The sequence below is a fragment of the Perna viridis genome, chromosome 6, assembly GCF_037379345.1.
Source record: "Perna viridis isolate PV_CMFRI_1.1 ecotype Kerala chromosome 6, ASM3737934v1, whole genome shotgun sequence".
Classification (NCBI taxonomy): domain Eukaryota; kingdom Metazoa; phylum Mollusca; class Bivalvia; order Mytilida; family Mytilidae; genus Perna; species Perna viridis.
In genome coordinates this window covers 18320431-18346665 of record NC_142450.1, presented here as the reverse complement: position 1 = coordinate 18346665, position 26235 = coordinate 18320431, and the positions used below count along the sequence as shown (strand labels likewise).

General features: G+C 31.9%; 1 protein-coding gene across 8 annotated transcripts in view; it reads right to left on the bottom strand.

The window, feature by feature from the left end:
• The window catches only part of LOC148613927 (suppressor of lurcher protein 1-like), a 189477-nt gene that overhangs the window by 93163 nt on the left and 70079 nt on the right, over positions 1–26235 (bottom strand). For 2 of the 8 annotated variants that reach the window (XM_088587634.1, XM_088587638.1), the window contains exon 1: positions 15842–16285. The exons of the other annotated variants lie outside the window; for them this stretch is intronic. The gene's annotated coding sequence lies outside the window, so the exon portion shown is untranslated. Of the gene's footprint in view, positions 1–15841; positions 16286–26235 lie in introns of those variants that run through there. 8 annotated transcript variants of the gene reach the window in all.

Here is a 26235-nt window from a genome sequence, read left to right as displayed (position 1 = left end):
CAATTTTTAGAATCCATTTAAAGGTAATTTAAATTAGTGGTTTGACCTATCCTTGAAAACCAAGAAAGTTGAAACTAAACGAATTATTGTTTGTTTTATCTAAAGAGCTGTATTCTTATATGATATATTTAATATGATTTCATAAAACGATGTACAAAATCAAAATTTCTCTTAAGCTTAAAAATCAGCGCGATGTTCTATAATCCTTGTTGAAACGTTATTAAAAATGATTAAAATTTGACAGTACGGTACAGAACAGAGTAATGTCAATTATAGTATCACTACGGATAAATATAATTTATAGATAATACAGGAGTAGAGGTTTTCTTGAGGTATATTCTTGATCATATCACATAATCAAAGACCATTCGGTTAAACTTTAACATATACTATATCTATCTTAGGTAATGAAATCACACCGATGTTTGTATTAAGTGACTACTTATTTTGTTACGCGACACGATCGTTAACATTTGATGTGAAGGGGGCAATACATAGAAGTTATAACTATCAAAGAAAGATGAAAAGGTTTAATTTCACCTCAGGAATACACACCCGTACATTGAAAATCAATTATCTCATTTCGCGATAATTAGGAACAAAATTAACAGTAATTGTGAATTGCCCGTTTTCATGAAAAAATGGGTACAACTGATTAATACATTAGTTAACCAAGAAACATCAATAACGAGGAAAGAAAAGATAAATCCATTTCGAATCACAACTCTTAAGCGAATTGATCCATACTTGTCAGTTCATCACATAATGTAAACACCAGATATACTATTTTTAATTCGATTCCCTGTGCAACTGTGTGGTTTATCACACTATAAACGAAGAATATACAGTGAAGTATGTCTAAACTGAACCCTGAATACACTAAAAACTGTCTAAACCGGACACTTCTTTCCTCATCAGTTTGAATGCATTTCAAACGAAGGTAAATCGAAAACCTGTCTAAAGAGAACCAATTCTAAACTCCAAAAAGGGTTCCGTGTAGACTTGATTCACTGTATTTTGATTTTTTTTCGTACATTATTACTTCACGCCTTTTCTAAAATACAGAGTGATAAGGAAACTGTTATGCACTTAGATGCTCTTTTCAATATGGTTGTTTTTTTTCAAATCCAAATTAGGTAATAAAACATACCACAATGCAGACTTTTTAAACATACACCGGTAATGAATAATGTAATCTTCATTATTTACCATGATATTGTAAAAAAGATCGCGGTTAATCATTTTTGCGTTCAGTTTATTAGTTGAATTTTACTACTATTTAAATAGCGAAAACAAGATAAGTTCGTTTACAGTACTCCCGGTACGTCAAGAATTATAAGGGTTCTCGTCATCAAACCTCACTTCAGATAAGCTGTTTCATAAATTTTCCATCAATTCATCAGGCAACATTCTGATTAATCCATAGTATTAAAAAGCAAAGTTAAGAGACAAATTCATACTATTTTAAAGTAATATAACAAAGACAAAAACAACAAATGACATAATGGTCATTGTTACATAAAATAAAATAACTACGATTTTCATCAATATTATATTATGAACTATCTTGGTACTTGGACAATCATGAATTTTTGTTAATACTAAAATAAATATGAGGCAAGCATACCCTGAGGACGAAGTAGAATGCATAGATATACTAAAAAATAGTTCCCCTCTGGTTGCGTGACGCTTCTTTACGCGTCTTGTCGGTAATTAGTGAGACCGGTATTATTCAGTGTTCGTATTTTGGCAAACAAGACCCGAGCTTTTGTATGGGAAACTCCGAATGACGTTACTTCCTACCAGACTGAAATCAAGCTCTCAGTGCTTCAAAACAAATATGACTATTTTGCATCAAATACCGTTGTAAGGACTTTGTCATTGTAATTTGTAATGGAAATACTTCTAGAAAAATTCAACCGCTTTTCCAATCTTCCGATTAAGATTTTTAATTTCCTACGGTTCGATATACCATGTAATTGGAGTCATTCCCCAATCAAAAACTGCATCTCTTGATCTCATTTATTCAAGTGCATATTCAAAATAAATTAGGAGGATGAAAGACTTCGTACCGAATTTGAGCTTAAAGATGTAATCATCAGACTTAGATATTAACCCTACATTCTTTTCATTTTCAGGGCAACAGGTGTAAGGCAATGCTAATTAAAAGTGCAAAGAGCAGGTTGAGTGTATAGATGAAAGATTCGGTTACCAATCGGACGACTTTTAACATTTATCAAAATTAAACACGTCAATTACGAGTATTAATAAACGATCTAGCATTGAATGATCGTATGCAGACTAAAACACTTATCTTTAATTGGAAGCATCAATTGTTAAGTTTGTACCATGTTATAAGATGAGGAAGTACACATATTATTTTCTATAATTCTGACGATTTTAATATAATTGTTTCTATTCTGATACAACTTAATTAAGCGCACTTAATTATTTTGACCGCGCCAGAAGTAAAAATCAAGAAAAGTCAAATTGAAAAATTTATTGTGGTGAAGATTCAATGACAATGGAAAAATTCATAAAAATATATTTTCCGAGAGTGTCTCTATTTGCAAGCTTTATACCAGAAGGATCAGTATTCTAGTCTGATACAGCACTCGTTGATACGTCAAATTTAATTGGACAATGGTTTTGTATATATATTTCATTTACACAATTATTTGCCTGAATATTTTTTCACATGCGTCAAGATTATTTCAAAGATTTGCAATTTGCATAGAGTGAGTAAACTAGAGAATGATAATGAAGATAACTGTATTTGTACTTCAGTTGAAAATTTTGTCGATGTTAATCCTGTGTTGACAGTGACAAAAAAAAGTCGTGTACTGTCTGCGGATGCCTACTCAGTAAACTCAATTTGTGACCACTACATCCACAGTTGACGCCTTTAACAGGAAGATAAAATACTTTTGTACCAGACCATTTAAAACTTATTCCTACGATGTTAGGAATGTCCAACCATCTAAAAAGCTCAATTTTGAATAGTCTGTAATCAACGTACAATGTGAGATCGATTGCCTGACAATCAGGTTGAACTGAATGTCGTTTAGATTTGTCCTGGTATTTGTTACTGTAAACTGATTTTTTTCTCTTCTTTTTTTCTCTTTTTCTTGCTTTTAACGTATAAATTGTTAGCACTTTTGCGAAAACAATGACTTATCTCTGGAGACAAATGAAGATATAAAGTTTTCAAGTTCAACAAAACTGCTTGATAATATCATGTAATATATATGAGAATGTATTCATCAAACTTCTACAAATCATAACCAATTATGCATAGAAAAAAATAATAAAATAAAATAAACAACAACAACGTATAATAATTTGAAAAAAAGGAAAACTATCGTTTTGATAATATTCAAAGTCCTTTAAGGAGACCAACATTTTATTATAAATCTCATGCATTTATAAGGACGCGTGGAAGTCGAATATCCACTACCCTACGACACCCTGGAAGTAATTAGCATTCATTCATTCATTCATACTGAGCGATATGAAATGGGGAGACAGAAATTAAACATACAAATTCGAGTATCCACTTATTAACTTTATCCTAGGCCACCATATATGTTAGCTAGAAATGACTATTTTGATTACCGTAGCACATCAACTGTTTTTGCATTTTTACTAGTCAGGCTTAAGGTCATGTTCTTCTCCTTCCAAACCGGACCATGACCCTTGGCTAGCGTAGGCGATTGTATTACAATGCATCAAAAATTATGTAAATATATTTTTATCTCATTTGTAGATTGGCATAAATAAACGGTCCACAACTTTAAACTACAACCAACACTTACTTAGAAAAGAAATCTACTGCATTTAAGTGCAAAAATCAGGTAATGGGTGAATCATGGTAAAAAAACCCATAACACAAGTTTTTCCATAACATCATATTCAAAACTGTATTTGTAATGCGGAAATGATATTTTTGTCCTTTTATAAGTGTCATAAATTCGAGTTATGAGTAATATAAAATACATTGAAATTTCATCATCAAAGGGAGATAACCAACCCTTACCCTGTCATTATATTGTAACTTTTTAGTTGTTTTTTTTCCTGCATCCTTTGAAACATCTGGGCAAACAAACAGTTAATTCGTCCCTAAACGACTATAGACTTGTGAAAACATTTTCGAAAGTTTGTTACTTCTGAGCACGATTCTTTTTTGCCTGATTCTTACAGATTGCAGCAAAAACACATCTTTAAGTGAAAAAAGTCTGCAATCGTTTCAATTGTAATTGATTTTTCAAAAAGAAATAGCCTCATTTATTCAATGCAAGACATGTGATATTGAGAAATAATTACGAAAAGCACGTAATAAATACAGAAAAAAAATCAGAACTGAATTGACCCATGCGTGCCAAATACGTACGGAAAGAACAGGATTTGAGGATCGACTGTCGAAGTGTACTAACATTTTGTTTTCTGTTGATGCCATTATCACATTATCATTGTTATGATAAAAAGGTACATATTTATCCTTTTGTTTAATTATAAATTATTTTTTTAAACAATTAACTTCTTTAGAATACAATGTATGTTACAAAGTGTACTTCTGCAGCCCATAATTAAAAGTTTTCGTATCTAAGAAATTCCACAAAAATGCGTACATGATATTTCACACTGATTTCGAGAAAGGAATAAAAAATCATCGCCTCAAAAGTACTTTGTGTACTTAACAATATATAAAGGAAAAGTTAAAGTAATATCCTGTTCAAATATTGATATACGTAATCCATACTCTAACATGCATAGTTGAATACGGAACAATAAACCCCAAGGTACAATGATATACCGTTATCGTACTAATTTTCGTAGTTCCTAAAATCTTGAATTTCTTCAAAAGAAAATATACATGTTTTCAAAAATAATTACCGATATTAGTTCCCCTGGCACTTTGTTTGGTTATTTGTCACTGCAAACATATAGCAAAAGCAATTGCACTATGATAATTTTTGAACATTCAATGAGTATGTAAGACCTATTTCTATATTATTGCATAATCAAAATGTCTTAAAAAACGAATATTTTGGTAACTTTAAAAAAAAGCAAACTTATCTATATCCAATGTCAAACTCTTTTGCACTTCAAAACCAATTTAAAAAGCCATATATTTCTAGAGGCAAGAAAATGAAATTAGACATTAATATTCATGGGATATAGAACTCAATTTTGTATCCTATGGGAGACGTACAGTCACAACGGCTGATTCGTTATCTATTACAGAGTATAAGGTGACACCATGGTCCCAATCGACAGTTATAATATAAAATTTCAAAGAAAGCATACCACATATGCCTTATCGTAATCAATATGCATTCACCCAGAGTTGGCTCAAATTCCACATCCCGGATAATAGAATTTGTATGTTTAAAGAATCAAACAATATATAGTAACCATGAAAAACAACGAATCAATGCATTAATTTGCCTATCTTAGTAACCAAATGATATGCAGTCATTTTTGTATATTAGCATAGGGATAATTGAAAAGGTACACATGAACGAAATACACGATAAAAAAATGCAAAATGAGAAATGCATTTTTCGTTTAAAGAACATTTTGTTATCAATACAAATTTTGAATAGTTTATTACATGCCACAAGGCTTCATACGGTGAAGAGGTATTTTCGATAGATAGTTCACCTATTTTCAATTGGGTATCGCACGATGTCCAATTAGGCTTGAGATAATTCTCACGCTTGTCGAAAGTAGTCCCATAAATTAAAGCAAATTTTGTACAGCAGATTTAGTGTTTCGAAGGTCATAAGTACTAATCGCCTTGATTACTGTTTCATGTATGATGACTTAGTCCTTTATCAAGGTATCTACTTAAGAAAACAGGATAACACAATAGATAGAATAGCACGCTATAATATAAATTTTTGTCAGTTTTTGAAATCGACAAAACTATAATTACTTGGGAAGTTAATGGAAGATTAAAAACATTTAGTTTTAAATCGACTCAAACAAGCACGTTAAGTAATGAATCCAATAAAAAGCTGAATTATTGCTTCCCTTCCATTTAGATACAAGTCACAGTAATATGTCTTAAGCCAAACATTACAACAACAAAACATCTTAGAAGGAAACAAACATACTTTGTATCTGAAGGGCAAATTGAGTCAACCAGAAGTCAGAAGTTGCGTTTGTAGTACTTAATTAGTAATTCTCAAAGAGTATTTACTTTTAACATTTTAATTATAAAAGAAATAAAAATAAAATAAAATAAAAAAATGATAAATTTAGAGGATGAACAAATGAAATGAAGATGAGGATTATATTTTTCGGATTAGAATACTGTGAAAGTACTTTAATTCGTGGATTAGGAAAGAAACACACGTTCGTGGATTCTTGAATTCGTCGTTTGGACGTTTTCAGTATACACATCAATGGACATCTTCTTTCCGTTGGGAATCAAAATTCGTGGCCTACTCACGATATCCATGAAAAAGGGTACCCCACGAACAATAAAACTCACAACAGTTTTCTTAATCAAATTCACATTAAACTACAATATTTGTTTTTTTTTCATATAGTACGAATCATGAATTATAGATGTAATAGCATAATGTTTGGATCAGAGTAATATATGATTTAAAAGGATTACAATAATCTTTTCCTCTTCCGATTCAAAATCACACGGTCGTCCCCTTAGTGTAGCTCATAATCTTAAAATAGTTTGTGCATGATAACCAGGACTGAAGAAGTATTTTAATGCAAAAAGTTTGTTTTTGTTTGCCAAAACGTAGATATTGTGTTTTTTTTTGCAAATCTCCATGTGCAAAAACTATACCGAAAGCTTTTATCAAAAGACATTTATCATATGTTTTATGATTGATTGAATTTCTGGTTGCAATTTAGAAAGATCGGGAACCAATCAATCATGAAATGAGTTCACTTCGTTTTTCTATAATTAGGTGTTACGCAATAATATTGTGATTGACAGGAAATATTGTCCTGGGTATGATCGCCGGAAAAGAGACTGATTACTTATTGTCAAAGTAATTTGGAGTTCTTTTTGCTGCAACATTAAGATACGATTAGAGACAGTATGGCGAGTTTTACGGATATACCGTTGAACTTTTATACATTAGATATATAGTCCTTCATTTGTTCAAGGTCACATTGAATGTGTTGGTTTCCACCGCTATATTACTTAACACACGTGTTACGAGAATAAATATTCTTAGTTGTATAACTGCGTTAATTTCAAGGTTGAATTTAGTGTAACTGGTAATATGGTTCCAAAAAGTAGTGCTGCAACACGAAATAAAAACCGAAACCCCCCGGCTAATTGTGTCTTGTGAAAGACATCAAATAGGCGAAAATACTGCTCATGATAAGCGCATGCAGCTGAACTCATATGAATATAAAATGTATAATGCATCAGTATGTACACCAAATGCCATCTACAAATACCTCTAATAAAAGTTTGACCTAAGTTAGACGAAAACGTAGTACTATACAGACATTTATTTCCAACCGATACTTGGAATTCGTACAAGAATATCAGTTACATTGCTCAGAGTGAAGTGTGTTACACACTTTAAAATATTTGGAATACTTGAAAAAAAAGATAGATATAATAGAATATACATGCAAAAGAATTATTTAAGAATTTAAGATGCAAACCAAGTGCCAGTGTCAAGTATCATTTTGGTGTTCCAGATGACTTTTAGGCATCGCATTAGCAGACAAATGAATCAATCTTCGTGCGCCGGTATTTCAAGAGGAGTTTCCTAGGTATACATCGGTTGATTTAAGTGGCCAATTTCATCCAAATGTATATAGGCAACCTATAGCTAAAAATGTCAGTGTAAAAATGTACGGAACGCTATGGAATCAATTATTGAAGGGTTCAGGCCATGTGCATAATAAACAACATGTCGAACATTATGCATACTTTTTTTTTATGAAAAAATGACTTTAGAACGTAACGCAGTTATTTCCGTGTTTGGGGTTTAAACTATTTTAGACATGAGTTTTTGGTAACTCGGTACTCACGTTCAATGTTTCCAAAGCTTAAAATTTCTCCAATTCTTTTTTACACTACATAACATTATATATATGCCATAAATGTATATATATATATACAAACGTCTCAGAATGTGACGACTCTATTCGCTACACTGCTCCATCGGATCAAATTGATACAGGGAAGATATGTAAACGTATAGAAAAGTCTGTAAAATTCCCAGCGGTGTTAGAACTGTCAAATTTGCGATGCAAATGTTGGTCGTTCCCTCCGCGGGACTCGAACTCGTACCGCTGTGATATCTATGGCAACACCACCTGCACAAAGTCCAGCGCCCTAGACCACTCGGCCAGCTAGGCTATATAAAAATATAGCTTTCGCTGGCCAGGTCATTCCGCCTCGTAGGATTAATCTAGGGCTGTAACTTAGTACACGATGTATTGTAGTACGGGACAGTTCATTTAGATGTTATTATGTAGGATAGAGAATCAAATTAATGATGCAGGGCAATGCCTCTGTACAGGCGGTGTTGCCATAGATACGAGTTCGAGTCCCGCGGAGTTCAGACCTTTCTATATATATATATATATATATATTGAACGTAAAAAGTGAAGAAAATAAAATATAATGTTCACATACTGTTACTCCAGAATTTTTGTTTTATTCCAGCAAAACTTGTCAGACAAAAATTGAAATTGAATCACGATTGTGAATTCTTGACTGTGGAAATAGTTTGACTGGGAAAAGCGCGATAAAAGGAGGTGCGAAAATATTGCAGCTTACAGTTGGTGAATTGAAATCATATTACATATAGAAGGTTTTTTCTTGCTCAGACGTAAAAGCCTTTTTCTCTATGGAAAATTATAATCTAATAAATGTTTGTTTTTTTTGGAGATACACACACAGTATATTACATAATATAATCGATCCCAGCAAGGAAACAGTTTTTTCGTCAAAGAAAGTATTGCACAAGCGTGCTTAGTGGCAACACGAGATGGCATATCAAGCAATACAAAGGCAATGTCAACATTATCTTTTCGATATTGGTAAAATGAACATTAACACATTTATCTTGGCATGATACGAAGTTACATAGGGGTTTGTAACATCTGATAATATTTGATTTATTCAAAACCTTTCCGAACTGATTTTTTTTGCAGTGTATGATGTTGCAACACCTGCAAAACAGCATCCTCTATAGCATAATGGTTTTCACAATTGTCTTGTTGTAAAACATTCTTTTTCAGCTTACAAGATGACTTTAAGCTTAATTGCTATAACAATATCAACAACATGGTGTACATAAAACAAATGGTAATTCAACCTTCATTGACAACTATATTTGTTATATTAGTTTTGTCAAAAAATAAAAATGATTTTAGCAGTAGTGTATACTGTATTTGCAACACTACAATTTTTATCTTCTCCATCCAGAAAAGACATTTTGTATTATTATTCTACATGTAGAGATTAGTTATTAGCATCTAGGATAAAAAAAGTGCAATTTAATGATGTCATGAAAAGCATCGAGTAAACACACACACACACACACACACACACACACACACACACACACATAAATAAAAAGTAAATTCAAACGGTCGTTTTCAGGATGACAAGAGATTCTGCCTTGTGTATAGTTTTATTTTTTTCATTTTACAAGTTATCACTGTACTTATATCATATTAATTTTATTGCTGCTTGTCGTTAGGTTTTGAGTTTAAAATGTGTTTTAACAAGTTTTTCTGTACTTCGTGAACAAAACACTGAATAATAATGGATGACCCTTGTGAAATTTCCTTAATTTTACGTGATTCAGAATGCGATTAAACTAATTCAATATTTAACCAGATGACAGAATGCTTCAACTGAAAAACTGCTAACACAAGCAAGCTAATACGGAGGAAAAAAGGAAATTCAGGAAGTCTTTGGTTATTTTAAAGCAGTTATGAATAAATAAACTTTTGAAGAGATAATATCATTTCCTGCTTTATCAGTTAGAAAGAAGAAGATTAGTGCAGTGCATGTGTCTGTATATTGTGCTTCATAGCCTTAACGGTATATACACTTTCTTGAAACTCAAATACATATACTGTTTTAGGACAAAGATAGGATTATAATTCTGTTTAAAATAACGAGGTTTAATTCGAGTGTTTCTGAGAGGAAGACACCGGTACAATGTCACATAGTCTAGGATTCTATAAAATGTTTAAAAAGTTCAATTGACGTTATCGTTTATTTCGAAAATGTTGTCTCCCAAAAGCGGATTCAATTACACAAAATACCAATTATATATATATATATATATACGTCTCAGAATGTGACGACTCTATTTGCTACACTGCTCCATCGGATCAAATTGATACAGGGAAGATATGTAAACGTATAGAAAGGTCTGAACAATTCCCAACGATGTTAGAACTGTCAAATTTGCGATGCAGATTTTGGGTCGTTCCCTCCTCGGGATTCGAACTCGTACCGCTGTGACATCTATGGCAACACCGCCTGCACAAAATCCAGCGCCCTAGACCACTTGGCCAGCTAGGCTATATATATATGTGATACTACTAAATCTGATAAATTTCATAAACAAAATCTGACATAATTCGAGGTTGGCGCATACCCTCGAGGACCTTAAGCCCATAAACATTTGCAACAATCCAAGGATTATTAGTTACAAAAATACCAATTATATATATATTGCAAATTTTGATACGTTGTGCAATAGTTTTAAGAAGTGACCATTAATAAGCAGCATTATCATCAAATATATAGAAAGATCTAAATAAAAAAAATGTATACAAGAAGTACTCACAACTATAACTATCGTAATCGGAAGCCAAACTTCATCATTGAGCGATTGTATTTATACATGTATGTAATACAAGGAATGAATTCCCCATCCCGCCAATTAACTTTGCGTCCATCATTAATATATTTGCACACACGAACGTTTATACATCATCATTATCCAAAAAATGTATATTGCTTACTTCATACATTTATTTAAGACATCGACATTTAAGATCGTATCCTTATATTAAAAACATTCACACACTTGGTGGGTGTTTTCATCATCTACTTATTGAGTAAACTACTGCCAACTCCGCAAACGTAGATGAAAAGATGAACGTTACTCATGGTTCTTAATCAAATAACTAATGTCATTTATTTTATTTTACAAAGCAGTCATCAGATTTAAAGATTTGATTTCAGCTCTTGTATGGTATAAACTTCTAAAATTTTCAGTATCACTAGTTGATTAGTAAAAATATGCATTTAATTTTTTCTAACAAACTAACTATGAATTATGGATCTATCAAAGAATTATTTTCCTTTATTTTCATTCACCTGAATGCTGCTAAATGTAATGCTTTCTTTGATGTTATTCTTACAATCAAACAAAAAAAAAACAAAAACAAAAACAAAAAAACAAAAAAAAAAAAACAAAAACAAAACAAAACAAAACAAAACAAATAAAACAAAACAAAACAAAACAAAACAAAACAAAATAATACGAATGTGACATTGTGATTGATTAAACATCTTCACTTTAAATGTTGTAGGTAAGTTCTGAGTTCGAGCTTGCTGTCAATTAGGAGCATGTAACATGTTTTGGCATGTTTAAACCTGAAGGATCTATTCAACAAGGCATGAATAATTGAATGAAAATGAAACAAACTCGATAAACATGTTAAGGCTGATCTCAAAATCATAACTTTTTTCACCTAAGTTCTAAAGATTAAAAAATAACTGAAGCTTGGAACAAAACCAACTAGATTCAAGTAATTGCAATTATTCACTTCACTCAACTTTTGCATTACTTTGATAACGGTTAATCAGACAGTAGCAGACTGAGGTCAAACGTTTTATCCAAAAAGTGACACTACGCATATTTGCATTTAAACTTTTTCCACTTTCTTGAATATATAACATGTAATGTTTGAAATGTCAGTTTCACGATTTAATTCATAAATGGGGGTTGCTAAACTGAATTGAATACAGACATGGAAATAAAGGGTTGACAACATATTTCTGCTAGAAGTTTCATTTCATGTATTTATTTGTATAAGGAAAAGTTTTTGAATGAAAGTCGTTGATTTTACAGGTTTTATGTCTTTCTTGACAGAATGATTTTCGGTAGCTAGTTCTACTGTCAAAATATTCATTCAATACGGTAGTGGAAGCAGTACACTTATACATACACACAAACATAAAAGAAAAAAAAATCGATTGACAACTAAAACAATATAGAAAGGACTTTACCCCTAATAAAATATTCATTAGGAAGTTAATCATTTGGTACCTCTTCAATTATACAGTACTTATAGTCCTTATGATACTATAATGACAGTCATCGGGGGAAATAAATCTGATATATTTTCCATGTTCGCCACACTCTAGATATCATTTGTACTTTGTAAGTAAACTCGTTTCAGTAGTTATTCTTTCAACAAATTGCAGTCTTGATTGAAAAAAAAGATGATAATCAATTTTTTTCCTGTAAAACGACAAGGATGTTCGAACATATCGTGATTTAAGGCCGCATAATTCTAAGTGTCAATTAATACATGATGTGCTCAGCTTGCTGTCTGTTAAAGAGAATGTGCAATTGATTTGTCTTTTTTTTCTAATAGCTGAATTTCAAAGACCGGAACATAACTTGACAATTTAAATGATTTTTGTTCAACCGCTAAAAATGCTCCAAATTTAATTTGTCAATAAAGTATAAATATTTTTGTGACGATCAAACAAATAAACCCAGTCCACTAAGGTGTAAAGTGTTATACCAAGAAAACGAGTCTTCTTAAAGAATAAAACAACAACATATACCACAGCTAACGCGATAAATCAACCATAACAACTTCGTAACAAAACATTTAACATTACTTATAAGTACCAAGAAAAATATGTAAACACCTCAATTAGCTACAATATTTACGAAACCTTTGTCAACAATGTTTATGGTTCTAGATTAATGGTCATCCAGAAATATCAACATTCTGAACTGTCTGATGTCTATAATTTACCAGCTGATTGCTTCCTAATTGCCTGCCAGCAAAGTCATTTCCATCAAGGGTTGGTGAAGTATCGGAGACAATATAACTTTCCATCATGATATTATCCAAATAATTTCCGTAGGGCATTTTGTCAGGGAAATTACAACTACGAGTTTGTAGTGAAGAGAACAAGATAGAAACTAGCCGAACAAATATTGTCAGGAACAAAAAGTGATAACGATTGAGTAAATTGTTTACATATGTCAACTTAGAAAGTCAAACCAAGTACCGAAGGGTTCTACCAAATGCTATGTTTTGTATATTACTAAGGAATGCGGAGAAAATTACAAAAGTCATATTTTGCCTATGGATTGCCTATGGAATAAACTCCAGACAATGTGTATTATATTTGACTACTGTCATATCGAGCAAACATGCCAGAAAATAATTTTATTATGTAATAAATATCAGCCGAGGACATACCTAAAAAATACATGCTTTATGAAACCAAAATCTAAATCAAGATTACTTCGTTCACCTAAAATTGCTTACGGTTACTGATAGCCCAGGGACAAAATAATAAACAGGCATTTCTAAGAGTGCTAATGAAAATACCCTTAATCTATTCTAAGAAGATATGATAACACCAAGTAACACCACATTGTTGACTTGAGGAAAGCAATTCTAAAAAAAAGTTCACGCAAAGCTGCAGAAGAGTCCATCAGTTTTGTCTTTCGTGACTTGTTTAAGAACAAGCCATTGTCCTATAATATCCATATTATGATTCAAAATAAAGTTTTACATGTACTAATGTGAATCACACGAGAAAGTTCATTCTATATGATAAAGGCACTTTATTTACAGTTTCTCTATATTTAAGTACCAAAATGATTGTAATGTTGTGTTTATTCACAATTCATTATGTCTAATAGTGGAATTCAATATAGACGATGCCTTAAAAATGGTCCTAAGGAGGAAAAAATCTTTCAGAATTGATGCATGCTAATGACTTCGAAGTAATTGTCACTTAGCTAATGTGATTTCTATTTAGTTATTCAAATCATCGAAAATATTGAAATGAACATGTAAATTAAATTCGCTTTATTCATCTAGTTTATTAAGTACTTTGAACTTAAGTTTCATGAGGCGGTATAGAATGTATATATTTTTTCCATATGGACATTGTATTTGATAGACTTGAAATTTCCATTATTTTTCTTGAAACCATTTAGATATACGGCTTACGAATTCACAAAAGTTGTATTGGAAAGGAAAAGATACAAATGGAAACTTATGCGATTAACTAAAAGGGATTGAAGTACATATCTCAAATTAATTCTCAAAAAGAGAAAGAAAAAACAAACAAACAAACAAACAAACAAAAAACCAAAACAAAACAGAACAAAACAAAACAAAAACAAAACGAAACTAAATAAACTTAAATAATTAACCATAATTTAAGTAATATGTAATACGTGGAGTTGCTCATAAAATGGAGGTACATGTATATGGAATACATCGAATTCAACGAAGATATTGAGTAAGATAAAATAAACTCGAGGAGTCAGACTAGCATCAAAATAAACAATTATCTGTAAAATTTACAGTAAAACATGAAATATGAACGACTTAACAGCTGTAATGCCTGAATTATCAATTAGATAATTCAACGTAATACCATTAATCGTGTAATTAAAGAAATGAAACTACAGGTGCTTACATAGGTTTTAGACATTTTAATCAATTCATTTCGTGCTAAACACTTGTCAAAATAGAATAAAACAAGATTAATGAAACAGGTATATTAATGGAACTTGATAAAAGCAGTTTTCCAGATACATGTATATATCAAATCAAATATTTGTGTCTGGCAAGTTTTTCAAATCGCCCGCAGCTGCAACACAGCAATCACATGTTGAAAATGAGATTTGTTGATAAAACGCAAGACTTTGATCATTGTTTATCATGCCATTTATTATATTTTTTTATTGTTTTTCCAAGAACAGTCTCAGTTGTGATTGTGCAATCATTTCATATGAAATACATTTTGAAAAGTATTAACAAATCAATCTTAATCAAAGAAATGTTGAGGTTTTTCTGACTAATCCAGGGGGAAGTAAAGTACTGGTGGCTTCCAAATGTTTGATAATTTGACAGCCTGAAATGAAATTTTGACATGCAACATGGAAGTAAAAGTGATTGGCAAATATATGTACCGATTTGTATCTCGAACGTTGCCTTGTTCTGTCAAAACTGTACCGAAAATAAATTAAATTAGGCTGAGGGATATGGCTGTAGATGTTTTTAAACATAATAGACGGCATCGAGAAATATAATTTCTACAGGAAGCAAAAGTGTCTTTTTTATGCATCAAAGCGTATGATCAGGCAAAACGTATGTAGATATTTCACAATCAGGAGTTTTACGGTCTTCTTTAAAAGTGGTCCTTGTATAATATTTGCGTCGCAAAATTGTTGTTTTCATCTTTTGAATGCATTCGAATGAAGAAAGAGAAAAGCATTGTAACAATGTGCGGAAAGTATAATGCATTTTAAACGTTAACGCTTTGTGTAATTTTAACTTAAGTATGTGTTGAAACTAATATATCAAAAAGAATAGAGACCAGAAAGTCATATCATACTATCTTATATAGCACGATTGTACATGTAAAAATGCAAATTAACGGATAACGTATTCAATTATTTTCCATTCAATAATGACTGACTTTTTCTATTCCCTTAGTGAAACAAAATACTCAAAAATATGCCTACCTATTTTCGTTTAAAAAATAAGTCAGAAAAATATACTTAAAATAGTGATCAAGTAAGTTATTTTGGCGTCTTACCTTTATGTTAATATTAATAATCTAATATATCCTGCTCATTAAATTGATAAGATTAACACAGCATATTATCCAAGCTAATCCGGGTTAACAAGGTTTATTGTATGAACCACAGTAAATGGCTGAAACTAATTCGTACACACTTGAAGAGATATTGAAAAAGAAAACACTGTTTTATTTGAGATTCACATTCATTCTGCGTTCTCCATTAAGAAATACAAATGAAACATGCAATTTGCAAACAATACACGAAAAATAAATTTGACTATCATTCAATCGATTAGATATGGAGTCCATCGTTTCAATAATTCGAATGTTTGAGTTTAGACTAATTGATATGCTTTCAGAATGATTGTTGCTTTTATATTCAATGATAAAACGTCAATTAAACGCACATCAAATGCCCTATACTTAGAATTCATGAATTGAAGTATAAATCGGAACACTTCCCCTTTTAATACTATCACTGCAATCTCTCATTAGCTTGGATAAGCATCTAATAAAGCAGCAGGATCGCTGTAGGTGCAATTAAAGGATTGCTCTTTCTATTTCTACTGCCGTTCAGTTATATCAATGAAGCGTATTAATAGTCTTGTTATATCATTCGTTTTAAGTGGCTATAATGCGAATATTAGTATAAAATATTTATGTCTAGGTAAACGTTGCCTGATTTTAAATCCATTTCCAGTCACATCCTATTTTTATGACAGTTATGAAATCCAAATGTAATTGTGTCGTACAGTTTTTACATATGTAAGACAGTTAAATTCCTCAGGAAATACTACTATATAACTTGCCCTTAACAATCATCATAAAGTAGCCCATGTCCATGTTTGTCCAATATCCTCCTACATGACTTATTTTAAATTTGTATAGAAAAAATGGGGGCAGGCAATGCCATTTTTTTAATAGACAGTATCCCATATCAGTCATACCATCTGATGATATCGTTGTTTGGTATCATCTTATAAATCACAAGAAAAGTACATGTACATGTACATAGACCTAATTTGAATGCTTTTATAAAAGAAGCACTAGTATTATTACAAAAATATATATAAAAAAAAATGATCTTCTTTGATTAAATAACGATCACTCAATTATTCTGTTTTAACTTAACTTGTAAATTAGATATACAATGAACGACAATTTAAATCTTCCCCAAAAGTCACTTAAACAACCGTAGGGATTTATTTCGGTGAATGTAATATAACCAAAGGCAACCCCCTAAATATCACCACTGTTTACCCAATAACAAAAGTACCACCTGTTCAATCATTTCATACGATGCTGATGAATAAAATTTATCCGATGTACTATTAAATATAAAAAAATAAGACATCTCTTTACAATTTCATTATTTATTGATATCACCCCATTTAATATTAAATACGTTATATAAACATTAATATGAAATAAATAACCTTTTTTAAGTATATAAAGCTCCCCTCAAATGATTGAAAATTGCACAGAATTGAAATTCTATCAACCACGATATTTCTGTAGTATGTTAATAAAGACTCATCCAATGTCAAGTTAAGAATGGGAAACAAGACAACGTTTAAATCGATAAAAAATATTTAGTAATTTTATTTCATTGCCAGTACAAATGAATATGGTCACACAAAATCAATTCAGCACACCAAATATGACAAAAAGTGCCTATGATGAATTTTCGTAAAAGAACAGGCCGATAGACGAATGCAGTTCTTAACCTTACACTGAAATGTGATCTTTTATATGCAAAAATGTCTACGTAAATCTAGTGTTAATGTATACACTTTTGCAAACATAATTATATGATGCTAAAACTGCTACTCCTTATGCAGGATAGTTTGAATGAGATGTATCATTCTTTTTAACTGATATAATCAAACTCTTGAATGGAAATACATTATTAAGTCATATCTTTTACACTTGTAATTGCTGAGCCATTGTGTTTCTCTGTATGTTATCGGAAAGGACATTGACAATTCGGTGGTTGTTTCAATGAGGAGAAGGCGTTATGGTCTCCTTGTAATCTGGTGCAAGCTCACAGACTGTGGTAGTTCACAATGACAAATCATGGGAACAGAGATTCGAACAGTAATAATTAATAACATAATTCAAGAATACCGACTGGCTAAAAACAAGGAAATTCGACACAAACGACAAAGAATATAACATAACCAAATTAACACGTACATAGGGTCAAAAGTAAGTGAGCATCCTAGCCGCCACTATAAACTGAGAGCAAAGGCCAAGTGGACCGGTAGGGCAGGCGTTCTCTACAAATTGCCCAACTATTGCTGTCATAGTTTCCCGCGTTATATATATAGTTTTTGCATTGAAATTATTTACTTCTTTCTGCGTCTACATTTATTTTGCTTCCTCAGTTTGATTGAGAATACCTTTCACGTCAAGTTGTCTTTTGCTTTTGTACTTATAGAAACTTTTCGATCATTTTGTATCGATCTTTAAACATTTGTTTTCTTTCATCTTTTAATAACTTTACAATAACATTTTCATTTATTCAGTAACGTAACTCGTTCATTTTTCTTTGTATTATGTAGCTTGAAATAAGAAACGGAAGTAAAAACTCTTGGACAAATAATTAGTACAACTTAAGTACAGACATTTTGTTATGTGAAAAGTTAAAATATATTCTTGGTCTGTAAATTCGGTTCCAGTCGATCAAAAATCTAATTTTAGCATTCTCCTACCATCAGAATAACTAACTTTAAAGGACAAATAAGTGGAACGAAATTGATATTTAGCTGGTTTCCAACAAAAGCAAAACCGTATAGTAGATAAACAACGTGTACAAGTGATAGTTTTGTAGAACAGATAAAACGGATAAAACAGATTAAAACGGATAAAACAGATACATACGTACGTATGATTACCATTATAAGATACTTTGCTTTCTGTTCATGCAGTACTTTGGAATAGAAGTATCAAAAACTAAATATCTGAATATTATCTAAGGAGCAGGAAAGGAGATTCAAGGAGTTCAAGTAACGATTTTGTTAGATAAAAAGTTTCACAATCCTATTTCAAATAGCATTGCAATTTATGACAACCATTTTGTAATCAGAAAGCGCATCAATCATAGGGTTTCTGATTAAAATTTTCACATTTCGTAAATTGGAAAGATCATGATCACCGAGTTATCAATCATAAAACAGCTTCCTTCCATTTCTCTATTGTTTCATATAATTTCACGCTATGTTATTGAAGACAACCGATAGACAACTGAAAATACTTCAAGCATAGTTTGGCGATCGTATTTATGCATCTTGCTCTGAAATTCCTACTCTATCGTGGGAATACAAGATGTTTGCGATAAAACTGAAGCATGAACACATTTCTAGTTGTTTACAGTCCTGAGATTAGAGATTGAAAGCTTTTACTTGTTGAAATTAGATTTAGATTTTTAGCGAAGATTTTGGTTGCTAAAAATGTATTTTGTGATTTGAAATAAAGCTTAAAAATGATTCGCATGAATAATGCAATTTAACAACGATGAGATGTACTTTTCTGTACGTAATGACCGCAATACGTTTCAACGTATATTTGAGCTTCAATACTTAAATATATTTTTTTAGATGTTAATTCAAGCAAACTCAAATTTTTACTAACACATTAATCCAAATTCCTACTTAAGTTATGAAAATATTAGCAAAGTTATAAAGCGTTGTACTTATACAGATAGGCTTTATAGAGTAGTTCCTTTTAAGCAATTAAAAGAAATTCTTTCAATATATTTCAGTCAAGCGTTGATTTTAGTTTTGAAACAGGGTTGGGGAATGTACGACCAATCCCAGAACCAAGTATAACATTATCTCATATAATGATCTTAAAAGGATACAAAGTTTACGAATTTACCAATCTAGGTCGACTAATATTTCATTCAAAACATTCAGATCTTAACCTGGTTTGATCACAGCATTAAAATGTTGTACACTTTACATGACGACGACAAGAAGATAAACAAGCTTTCTTTATATTAACCATGAATATACGTTTGCCTTTCAATAAATTTTATTAATTGTGACAAAAATCAAAGAAATGAAATTGGTACGCTTGTAAAAATATCTCGAATAAAGTTTAAGACTAATTAAAATACATATTGCACGAAAGGATTGAAAAAAAATAAAATATTATATCAATTGTTTGAAAGAGTGGTATTCACAGGTGGTGTTAACAAAAAAAAAAAAAAACAAACAAAAAAAAAAAACAAAAAAAAAAAAAAACAAAACAAACAAAACAAAACAAAACAAAATATTATGATGTAGTAACACGACTATAATATTCACAACTACATTTTCCTTAAAGTTTGTTGGTTGTCAGTAGTTGCTTTCTTGTGTTATCAAGTTTTCTGATACTTTTGTAAATGAAGATGTTCAATATCCTTCTAAGGTCAGGTCGTTAAATTACGTAATAGAAACATTAAAAAGATTGTCAATGAAACTATTTAGCAGAGATTCTTTAACAAAGGGACTTAAACCGCGAAAGACTCAATCAGAGATAAGATTAAGTCAAACATTAATGAAAATTAGCTCACACTATTCATCAAATGGGAAATCTGTCGAAGATTATACAACTGATACAAATTTAAAACATTTCAAACTATTTATCAATTCAGGTGTTATATTAAGTAATCCTTCTCGAACGTAAGGTCAAATTTGAAGCAATTAATAGATACTATTTTATTTTCAAAAAATTCCGGAGAACAATAACCCCTCACAGAACCCATCATTTGAAGAACGTCAATTGTTATCGATCTCCAATCTGAACTATGCATACCAATTGCGGGGTAAGATGAGCTAGATGTGACAAAAGACCGAGCATCAAAATATTCTCGCGAGATTACAACGAGAGTAGGAAATACTGACAATGACGGATTCATGGTGATTACAAAGAAGTAATGACACCGTTGGGGGGATGAGAATCCCCGTACCAATTACGGCAGTGTTACTTTCGGAATAATTTCAAACCATATAAAACTCTAGGTGTCAACTGATATTACTTCTAGATTTGAAGGCCGTTTTTGAAATGATACAACGACAAATAGATCGATACGACGAATTGAAGACAGTGAATTCTGGAATCAGATATATTTGTATTTATTGGTCTACCTGCCCATCAGATGTCATTGTCATAGATTGAAAAGGTTCCACACTAATTTATTTTTGATATAACATGGGATTTGAACATTTTATTGCTTTTAGATGGAAACGAATTTGGTCAAAGTAATCATTCTATTTGAACTAAGCCTACATGTCAAATATTTTCTGACGGATTAAAAGTTCTGAGGGTATTTAATTTAAATTCAGTATTAAACGAAATGAAATGAATAAAAACAGATAGATGGATATATCCACTATAACACAAATCTCGTGTCCACGTTTTCAAATGATCAAATAAAAATTTAGAAAATGCTAATGTGCATTTTTGCTCTGGATGAACGTATGTTTGTAACACATTATGAAATCATGATTATGCATGCAGTACTTTGTCCAAATTTATATTTAATGTAATGTAAGAAAACCATAGCTACCATAAATGTGTAATTCTAATAAGCGATGTAATTTTTGCCATTTATTTTATTGATAAAATAACCGAAGCGTCAATAAATCGACAATGTTCATTAGTTCAAATAGGGAAGAACATGACCCGAACGTGAACCAAAACAAAAACAAAACAAAGACAGTCTAATTGCATGACTAGCGAACAAAAATAACAGAATAACTTTGTTGACATCAAACTGGGACATAACAAATTATTTCGTGAAAAAAAGTCAATCCTTGCTATTTAATTTCTTAGTATCCATAAGTTCTTTAATCTAATACCAATATATTAAGAGTGGATTAATCTTTAAAATGTCAGTTTGTGTAGGCTAAATGGATTCTTGGACTGTAGACCGATCAACGTTAATTGCGTCAAAGTAACAAGATTTATTTTTTGTTAAAAAGAGTTCAATCAAAACGTTTGCCACACACACACACACACACACACACACACACACACACACGCATAATCTATTATGGTATTTTTTTCAAAACTTTTTTCTTGATTTTTTATAATTAATTCAGTAAATCCTCCACGAAGTCAATCGTCTCGGAGCAATCAAAAGATATCCTTTACGAAATAAGAACTTACCAGAGTTTCCTCTACAATTAAACGGTTTTGGTTATTTCAGAGGAAAATAAATGTCATTGAACATGAATTAAGAATAAGTTTATTTATTATTAGAAATGACATGTGTCGTAGGAAATTACACTAAATGCGTGTCTTGCATATATATAAACATTAAAGATTAACACATAAAGGTTTTGAATTATTAATCATTTTCGTTCAATTGTTGGTTCCATAAATTGATATTTGAAACAGTTTCAAACAAAATCTCTAAACAGTATGGAAATGTTTTCAATAAAATGCCTTTAAAAGTTTAAATAAAACGTAATAACACACACTCGTTTATCGTGATTTTTTTCATAAAAGATATACACACATCTTCCTTTAAATGTCATTGACTCGGTGAGAATCATTATTCTACTATTAATCATGTACTACTGTGAAAATACTTTTATTCGTGGCCATCAATTTTCGAGGATTAAGGAAGAAACACAAGTTCGTGATTTTTTGAATTCGTGGTTTTGAGGTTTTCAGTATACATATCAAAAGAAATCTCATTTTCGTAGGGAACACAATTTCGTTGTTTGGTCTATCCGCGAAAACGAAAATTAGTACCCTACAAACATTTATACTTTATCAGTTTTTGCTTTCGGCGTCCTTATCTCACGTAAACTGTTCATGACATTTAAAAATCTTATTTGAAGAAATATTTGGGGGTTAACTACTGGAAAATCAGTAAATTTTGTTGAGGGTAAAAGTTCATTTATTTCGTGGGTAGAACAAATCACCGTAAAAAAGTTCCAACAAAAATTTATTCCCAAATATATATTTACATTTTTAATAAAACATTATTTCGAATTCCAAATGCACTTGTACTTAAACAAATGTATGTTCATACAATTAATAATCATTATCATTCCCTCAAAAACGCTGCTGTAATTTACTCCACCTAAGTGTGCGGTTGGGCCTGTGATACACAATAACAGGAGTGCCAATCTGTCCTCGACCTGTGATACACAATAACCGGAATGCCAATCTGTCCTGGAACCTGCGATACACAATAACGGGAGTGCCAAGTTGTCCTGGAACCTGCGATACACAATAACGGGAGTGCCAAGTTGTCCTGGAACCTGCGATACACAATAACGGAAGTGCCAAGTTGTCCTGGAACCTGCGATACACAATAACGGGAGTGCCAAGTTGTCCTGGAACCTGCGATACACAATAACGGGAGTGCCAAGTTGTCCTGGAACCTGCGATACACAATAACGGAAGTGCCAAGTTGTCCTGGAACCTGCGATACACAATAACGGGAGTGCCAAGTTGTCCTGGAACCTGCGATACACAATAACGGGAGTGCCAAGTTGTCCTGGAACCTGCGATACACAATAACGGGAGTGCCAAGTTGTCCTGGAACCTGCGATACACAATAACGGGAGTGCCAAGTTGTCCTGGAGGCCTTTGTCATTTAACAGCAGATAATAAAATAGCGTTTTCCAAAATATCAGGTAGCAACACTCATCCTCCCAGAGCACATAAGGTCACACCGATTTAATTAAAAGATATGTGTTGCTCGTCTGTTTGTACGTATGCATTTGTATCTTTTTAAGTTCTTGTTAGGTCTTGTGGCAGATAGTGTAGTCTCAACATTTTTTTGTCAATGATTTTTCGTTTGGCATTTTTAAAAGATAAAACATTTAGCAATAAAACAAATGACAAAATAAAGAGAATCAAATTGTAAATAACATTTCAACATAACCAAAGCATCTGTTTTCCTTTTGATCGATATATATTTATTCAAGTAATGTTGGACATTACGCACAGAGAATAAAGACTAGGTATTAAATATGCAAAGTGATTGGAAAAAAAGTAACGCACATAATTATGAATAAATATACAAACCAAAATAGTTCTTGATTGAGATAATGGACAAGATTTCTTATATTTGCATTTATTTTTCGGTGGTACTTACATTTAACAGTTAAGCTAGTATTTGGAAGCATAATGTGTCGCTAACTGAAACATCAATAAGGATTTGACAAAGGTCTTTAGTTATCATAACCACTCTTTTTGACTAGGATCTAGCTTACAATATTGCATCTTGTCGTAAGTCTTTTTACTTACTTTACTTGTAACAAGACGTAAAACACCAACATATGTCAAAATCTATTGATGCCAATGGTATCATTATTTACTTATTGAACTTAACGATGCATAAACATTGTCTACAGCCGTCTCTTGTGTTAGTCATGACTAAATATGTTGGAAGAACGATGTCATTGTAAACTAGTGACGCAGGTGACGGATATGACCCAAATATAACAAACCCTTTTCACATTTGCACATTTGCTTTGATATTTAAGACCGTTCAAAATGTAAAAGCAATACAGCTTTATGCACAAAAAAAAAAAATAAAAAAAAAGAAAATGGTTTTGGTCCATCAACTAAGCTAGAATAATAAAACGATAAGTTCCACTGTGCAAGTTATTGGTTAGTACGAGAACAAGAAGACATTGATTCTCTGTCAGAGTGGTTAAAGGCCGTGAGGTCTTTAATTTTGTACCGAATGAAAGTTTTAAATAGGTCAATGAGTGCAAAGGCTACATCAGCTTTCAAAGACCCCGATGTAGCATAAACATTGTCTACTATACATGACAAATATGTTGTCGTACCAGCAGACAAAGCCCAAAACAACATTGTTTTTGTCTGCAAAACGTTTTATATCCAATGTTTATTATCAGAGGTAGACGTAAAAAATAATAGCAGTGATAAGATCTATACTGCTACCAGTCTCTCCAAAGAAGAGATTGTGGAAAACCACAAATCTGTGCTATCCTCTTTTGGTCTCTCTACCAAGGACGATGATTGTGCTTTACCGTCTATGTACTGGATTCTTAAATTTCACAAGAATCCATACAAACCACTCTTTTTGACTAGGATCTAGCTTATAATATTGCATCTTGTCATAAGTCTTTTTACTTACTTTACTTGTAACAAGACGTAAAACACCAACATATGTCAAAATCTATTGATATTCTATTCATAGCTGGATCTGCAAAATGTACCACCAAACACCTCTTTCAACCTCTACTCACAACTGTCAAAGAAGGTCTGCAGTCCTACCTCAACACTTATTACTCCCGAAGTGGTATTAATTCAATGTGGATCCTGAAAAATTTGAAAGATCTTTTGGAGACAATCAGTTCAAGACTATTATCTGAATATAATAGCATTAAAACCTGTGATTTGTCAACACTGTATACTTCTATTCCCCATACTGAGTTGAAATCCCGACTTAAAAACGTTATACGTCGTTGTTTTTTTCCAAATCATCTTCGAAATATACAGAGGAAGATGTTTACAAAATGCTGGAATTTGTAATCGTCAACATAGTTGTCCAGTGTGGTGGACGTGTTTTTCAACAAGCGGTCGGCATTCCAACTGGAACCAATTGTGCTCCTTTACTTGCTGACCTATTCATTAACTCTTATGATGCTGACTTTATAGCTGATCTGATCAGAAAGAAAGAATATTGTTTGGCTAGATCCTTCAATCTCTGTTTCCGCTATATAGATGCATATTATTTTTAAAAAATCCTAATTTCGGGGATTTGATACATCGCATCTACCCAAACGAACGTGAGATAAAGGATACTACAGACACTGTGAATTCAGCCTCATATCTTGAACTACACTTAGAAATCGATGGTAAAGGAAAACTATTGACCAAACTTTACGACAAACGTGATGACATTTCATTCAGAATTGTCAATTTTCCTTTCATCTGTGGCAACATCCCTTCGGCTCCTGCGTATGGCGTGTTCATATCACAATTCATACGTTATGCCAGAGCTTGCCGAAACTACGCAGACTTTTTGTATCGCGCTAGAACTCTAACAGGTAGGCTTCTGGAACAGGGTTATGTTGCTACAAGATTGACGTCATCACTACAGAAGTTTTATGGTCGTCATCATGAACTCGTGGATCGTTATGGTGTATCCATCAGTACGATGGAAACTGATTTATTCAACGGGTCATAGTTTTCCTTTCCTGGTTTGTCTACCTCGGACTTGACTTTTATGAGCAACTCGGCAGGTGTTTCTAGAAAAGCAGAGGACGCTTACCCTACCAGTGCACCTGGTCCGTGCTTCCAGTTTTTAGTGGAGTCAGATTTGCTTATTTATTTTTGTTCCATTTTTTTATGATTTTAGTTACTTTATGTTCTTTGTTGTGTATTTCTGTTTTCCATGTCTGGTCTTTGTCCCTGGATTACATTCG